We start from the raw sequence: 6,576 nt of genomic DNA on the forward strand, positions 1-6,576 counted from the left end.
CATCCCTTTCCCTAGCAGGTTGAGCTAACCCCATCCCTTTCCCTAGCAGGTTGAGCTAACCCCATCCCTTTTCCTAGCAGGTTGAGCTAACCCCATCCCTTTCCCCTTTTCCCTAGCAGGTTGAGCTAACCCCATCCCTTTCCCTAGCAGGTTGAGCTAACCCCATCCCTTTCCCTAGCAGGTTGAGCTAACCCCATCCCATTTCCCTAGCAGGTTGAGCTAACCCCATCCCTTTTCCCTAGCAGGTTGAGCTAACCCCATCCCTTTTCCCTAGCAGGTTGAGCTAACCCCATCCTTTTCCCTAGCAGGTTGAGCTAACCCCATCCCCTTTCCCTAGCAGGTTGAGCTAACCCCATCCCCTTTTCCCTAGCAGGTTGAGCTAACCCCATCCCTTTCCCTAGCAGGTTGAGCTAACCCCATCCCTTTTCCCTAGCAGGTTGAGCTAACCCCATCCCTTTTCCCTAGCAGGTTGAGCTAACCCCATCCCTTTCCTAGCAGGTTGATCCCCATCCCCTTTTTCCCTAGCAGGTTGAGCTAACCCCATCCCTTTTCCCTAGCAGGTTGAGCTAACCCCATCCCTTTTCCCTAGCCAGCTAACCCCATCCCTTTCCCTAGCAGGTTGAGCTAACCCCATCCCTTTTCCCTAGCAGGTTGAGCTAACCCCATCCCCTTTCCCTAGCAGGTTGAGCTAACCCCATCCCTTTTCCCTAGCAGGTTGAGCTAACCCCATCCCTTTTCCCCTAGCAGGTTGAGCTAACCCCATCCCTTTCCCTAGCAGGTTGAGCTAACCCCATCCCCTTTCCCTAGCAGGTTGAGCTAACCCCATCCCCTTTCCTAGCAGGTTGAGCTAACCCCATCCCCTTTCCCTAGCAGGTTGAGCTAACCCCATCCCTTTTCCCTAGCAGGTTGAGCTAACCCCATCCCATCCCCTTTCCCTAGCAGGTTGAGCTAACCCCATCCCTTTTCCCTAGCAGGTTGAGCTAACCCCATCCCTTTCCCTAGCAGGTTGAGCTAACCCCATCCCTTTCCCTAGCAGGTTGAGCTAACCCCATCCCTTTCCCTAGCAGGTTGAGCTAACCCCATCCCCTTTCCCTAGCAGGTTGAGCTAACCCCATCCCTTTTCCCTAGCAGGTTGAGCTAACCCCATCCCTTTTCCCTAGCAGGTTGAGCTAACCCATCCCCTTTCCCTAGCAGGTTGAGCTAACCCCATCCCTTTTCCCTAGCAGGTTGAGCTAACCCCATCCTTTTCCCTAGCAGGTTGAGCTAACCCCATCCCCTTTCCCTAGCAGGTTGAGCTAACCTAGCCATCCCTTTCCCTAGCAGGTTGAGCTAACCCCATCCCTTTCCCTAGCAGGTTGAGCTAACCCCATCCCCTTTCCCTAGCAGGTTGAGCTAACCCCATCCTTTTCCCTAGCAGGTTGAGCTAACCCCATCCCTTTCCCTAGCAGGTTGAGCTAACCCCATCCCTTTTCCCTAGCAGGTTGAGCTAACCCCATCCCTTTTCCCTAGCAGGTTGAGCTAACCCCATCCCTTTTCCCTAGCAGGTTGAGCTAACCCCATCCCTTTTCCCTAGCAGGTTGAGCTAACCCCATCCCCTTTCCCTAGCAGGTTGAGCTAACCCCATCCCTTTCCCTAGCAGGTTGAGCTAACCCCATCCCTTTTCCCTAGCAGGTTGAGCTAACCCCATCCCCTTTCCCTAGCAGGTTGAGCTAACCCCATCCCCTTTCCCTAGCAGGTTGAGCTAACCCCATCCCTTTTCCTAGCAGGTTGAGCTAACCCCATCCCTTTTCCCTAGCAGGTTGAGCTAACCCCATCCCTTTTTCCCAGCAGGTTGAGCCCATCCCTTTCCTAGCAGGTTGAGCTAACCCCATCCCTTTCCTAGCAGGTTGAGCTAACCCCATCCCCTTTCCCTAGCAGGTTGAGCTAACCCCATCCCTTTTCCCTAGCAGGTTGAGCTAACCCCATCCCTTTCCCTAGCAGGTTGAGCTAACCCCATCCCTTTCCCTAGCAGGTTGAGCTAACCCCATCCCTTTTCCTAGCAGGTTGAGCTTACCCCATCCCCTTTCCCTAGCAGGTTGAGCTAACCCCATCCCTTTTCCCTAGCAGGTTGAGCTAACCCCATCCCTTTCCCTAGCAGGTTGAGCTAACCCCATCCCTTTCCCTAGCAGGTTGAGCTAACCCCATCCCCTTTCCTATCCTCTTTTCCCCTAGCAGGTTGAGCTAACCCCATCCCTTTCCCTAGCAGGTTGAGCTAACCCCATCCATCCCTTTCCCTAGCAGGTTGAGCTAACCCCATCCCTTTTCCCTAGCAGGTTGAGCTAACCCCATCCCTTTTCCCTAGCAGGTTGAGCTAACCCCATCCCTTTTCCCTAGCAGGTTGAGCTAACCCCATCCCTTTTCCCTAGCAGGTTGAGCTAACCCCATCCCTTTCCCTAGCAGGTTGAGCTAACTTTTCCCATCCCTTTTCCCTAGCAGGTTGAGCTAACCCCATCCCTTTTCCCTAGCAGGTTGAGCTAACCCCATCCCTTTTCCCTAGCAGGTTGAGCTAACCCCATCCCCTTTCCCTAGCAGGTTGAGCTAACCCCATCCCTTTCCCTAGCAGGTTGAGCTAACCCCATCCCTTTTCCTAACAGGTTGAGCTAACCCCATCCCTTTCCCTAGCAGGTTGAGCTAACCCCATCCCTTTCCCTAGCAGGTTGAGCTAACCCCATCCCTTTTCCTAGCAGGTTGAGCTAACCCCATCCCTTTCCTAGCAGGTTGAGCTAACCCCATCCCCTTTCCCTAGCAGGTGAGCTAACCCCATCCTAACCCCATCCCATCCCTTTCCCTAGCAGGTTGAGCTAACCCCATCCCCTTTCCCTAGCAGGTTGAGCTAACCCCATCCCTTTTCCTAGCAGGTTGAGCTAACCCCATCCCCTTTCCCTAGCAGGTTGAGCTAACCCCATCCCTTTTCCCTAGCAGGTTGAGCTAACCCCATCCCTTTTCCCTAGCAGGTTGAGCTAACCCCATCCCTTTTCCCTAGCAGGTTGAGCTAACCCCATCCCTTTTCCCTAGCAGGTTGAGCTAACCCCATCCCTTTTCCCTAGCAGGTTGAGCTAACCCCATCCCTTTTCCTAGCAGGTTGAGCTTACCCCATCCCTTTTCCCTAGCAGGTTGAGCTAACCCCATCCCTTTTCCCTAGCAGGTTGAGCTAACCCCATCCCTTTCCCTAGCAGGTTGAGCTAACCCCATCCCCTTTCCCTAGCAGGTTGAGCTAACCCCATCCCTTTCCCTAGCAGGTTGAGCTAACCCCATCCCTTTTCCCTAGCAGGTTGAGCTAACCCCATCCCTTTCCCTAGCAGGTTGAGCTAACCCCATCCCTTTCCCTAGCAGGTTGAGCTAACCCCATCCCTTTCCCTAGCAGGTTGAGCTAACCCCATCCCTTTTCCCCCCATCCCCCCTAGCAGGTTGAGCTAACCCCATCCCTTTCCCTAGCAGGTTGAGCTAACCCCATCCCTTTTCCCTAGCAGGTTGAGCTAACCCCATCCCTTTCCCTAGCAGGTTGAGCTAACCCCATCCCTTTTCCCTAGCAGGTTGAGCTAACCCCATCCCTTTTCCCTAGCAGGTTGAGCTAACCCCATCCCTTTCCCTAGCAGGTTGAGCTAACCCCATCCCTTTCCCTAGCAGGTTGAGCTAACCCCATCCCTTTTCCCCCTAGCAGGTTGAGCTACCCCATCCCTTTTCCCCAGGTTCCCATCCTTTAACCCCATCCCCTTTCCCTAGCAGGTTGAGCTAACCCCATCCCTTTTCCCTAGCAGGTTGAGCTAACCCCATCCCTTTCCTAGCAGGTTGAGCTAACCCCATCCCTTTTCCCTAGCAGGTTGAGCTAACCCCATCCCTTTTCCCTAGCAGGTTGAGCTAACCCCATCCCTTTCCCTAGCAGGTTGAGCTAACCCCATCCCTTTTCCCTAGCAGGTTGAGCTAACCCCATCCCTTTCCCTAGCAGGTTGAGCTAACCCCATCCCCCAGGTTTTCCCCTAGCAGGTTGAGCTAACCCCATCCCTTTCCCTAGCAGGTTGAGCTAACCCCATCCCTTTTCCTAACAGGTTGAGCTAACCCCATCCCTTTCCCTAGCAGGTTGAGCTAACCCCATCCCTTTCCCTAGCAGGTTGAGCTAACCCCATCCCCTTTCCCTAGCAGGTTGAGCTAACCCCATCCCCTTTCCCTAGCAGGTTGAGCTAACCCCATCCCTTTTCCCTAGCAGGTTGAGCTAACCCCATCCCTTTTCCCTAGCAGGTTGAGCTAACCCCATCCCTTTTCCCTAGCAGGTTCCCATCCCTTTTCCCTAGCAGGTGAGCTAACCCCATCCCTTTTCCCTAGCAGGTTGAGCTAACCCCATCCCCTTTCCCTAGCAGGTTGAGCTAACCCCATCCCTTTCCCCAGGTTGAGCTAACCCCATCCCTTTTTCCCTAGCAGGTTGAGCTAACCCCATCCCTTTCCCTAGCAGGTTGAGCTAACCCCATCCCTTTTCCCTAGCAGGTTGAGCTAACCCCATCCCTTTCCCTAGCAGGTTGAGCTAACCCCATCCCTTTCCCTAGCAGGTTGAGCTAACCCCACCCCATCCCTTTTCCCTAGCAGGTTGAGCTACCCCATCCCCCCTAGCAGGTTGAGCTAACCCCATCCCTTTTCCCTAGCAGGTTGAGCTAACCCCAACCCCATCCCTTTCCCCCATCCCCATTTCCCTAGCAGGTTGAGCTAACCCCATCCCTTTCCCAAGCAGGTTGAGCTAACCCCATCCCTTTCCCTAGCAGGTTGAGCTAACCCCATCCCTTTCCCTAGCAGGTTGAGCTAACCCCATCCTTTCCCTAGCAGGTTGAGCTAACCCCATCCCTTTTCCCTAGCAGGTTGAGCTAACCCCATCCCTTTTCCCTAGCAGGTTGAGCTAACCCCATCCCTTTTCCTAGCAGGTTGAGCTAACCCCATCCCTTTTCCCTAGCAGGTTGAGCTAACCCCATCCCTTTTCCCTAGCAGGTTGAGCTAACCCCATCCCCTTTCCCTAGCAGGCTAACCCCATCCCTTTTCCTAGCAGGTTGAGCTAACCCCATCCCTTTTTCCCCTACCCCATCCCTTTCCCTAGCAGGTTGAGCTAATCCCTTTTCCTAGCAGGTTGATAACCCCCTTTTCCCTAGCAGGTTGAGCTAACCCCATAACCTAGCAGGTTGAGCTAACCCCATCCCTTTTCCCTAGCAGGTTGAGCTAACCCCATCCCTTTTCCTAACCTTAACCTAAGTCTTCTAACCTGCTACGTACATTTTCCCACCCTGCTGAGTAAATTATCCTTACCTGCTATGAAAAAGTCAGTTCCAGTCGTAGCTGTACTCCTAGGTTCCCCAACTGGCCGAATTTGGCCCGCAGGCTGTTTCGGGGGGGTGGGGGGGGCTAGCTCCAAATGATTTTGGGAATCTGTTCCAAAGTATTCCCACTCACAATAGTGAGATATGTGATCATATGAAAATACGTGATTATGTTCTAGTCAAATATTATATCTGTTTGGGCTCCTTGCCGTAAATTTGCTGTTATCAAATGACCATCGGCTCAAGAAAAACAATGGTCCCGGTGTAGAATCTAGTTCATGAGTCCTGCTGTTCTCCCTCTAGTCAGAACCATTGTTCACCTGTCTGCGTCTGTCGTTGTGAATTTAACAGAGCGTGGTTTGGGGAACAGGTTGAAACAGTGAGTGAGAAGATACAATCATGTATTCCCTACAGCCTTGGCATTGGAAGACTGATGAATGAAATGGATGACAATATAACCTAGTAGTGAAGGAAGACTGATCTATTCCAAACCCAACACATGCATAACTATCTGTTCTGTACTGCATCCAGCAATCATTTTCTTTCCATCAGCTACAGAGCCCACTGGTCATAGAGATCCAATTCCTAATTCTATGACAATGGTATTCAGATCTTATCTCCAATGTTTAGGAATGACCACAGACCTAGACCTTTTGGAAGGTGTGTCACCCTACGACTGGTGATAAGTTAACCGTTTATAATACACTTCTATTGCGGACTGCCTGATCTGTTCTGTATGGACCGCACGGGTTCTCGTAGAATCAATCATGAGGTCACATTGCTTTCCAGTGTCCACCAAATGTCAAACTCCAGAATGAGCAGCGTTTTAGAAATGCTTTCATAATAGATACTAGCTAGATGCCCCTGTATTAGCAGAAAACTATGGCTGATATATGCGGCAGTCTAATTGCACTTGCTGTCAAACTTCGACTAGTCTGTTAGCCTGCATGCTAACGAGGAAGGTCAAAGCCATGTTAGTTGGCAAGCTTTCTAATGTCATGCTACTCAAACTAGTGCCCGTGGTGCAAGCAGTTTACCCGTCTGTGTTGCACATTCTAAACGTAAGTTAGCATAGCTTGTTGGAGCTTCTCTCTCTTACCTCCGACTCCCAAATTCACCTTCTGCGCGTGAGTGTCCTCTCTGAAATCGGCAGTCAGTTTAAAAACGGCCACTGGAGGGGCTTGAGGTACTTCGGCGAATATAGACATGATTATAACGGATCCCGGTACAGAGCAGGAGAGAG

The sequence above is a fragment of the Oncorhynchus nerka genome, linkage group LG15, assembly GCF_034236695.1.
Source record: "Oncorhynchus nerka isolate Pitt River linkage group LG15, Oner_Uvic_2.0, whole genome shotgun sequence".
NCBI lineage: Eukaryota > Metazoa > Chordata > Actinopteri > Salmoniformes > Salmonidae > Oncorhynchus > Oncorhynchus nerka.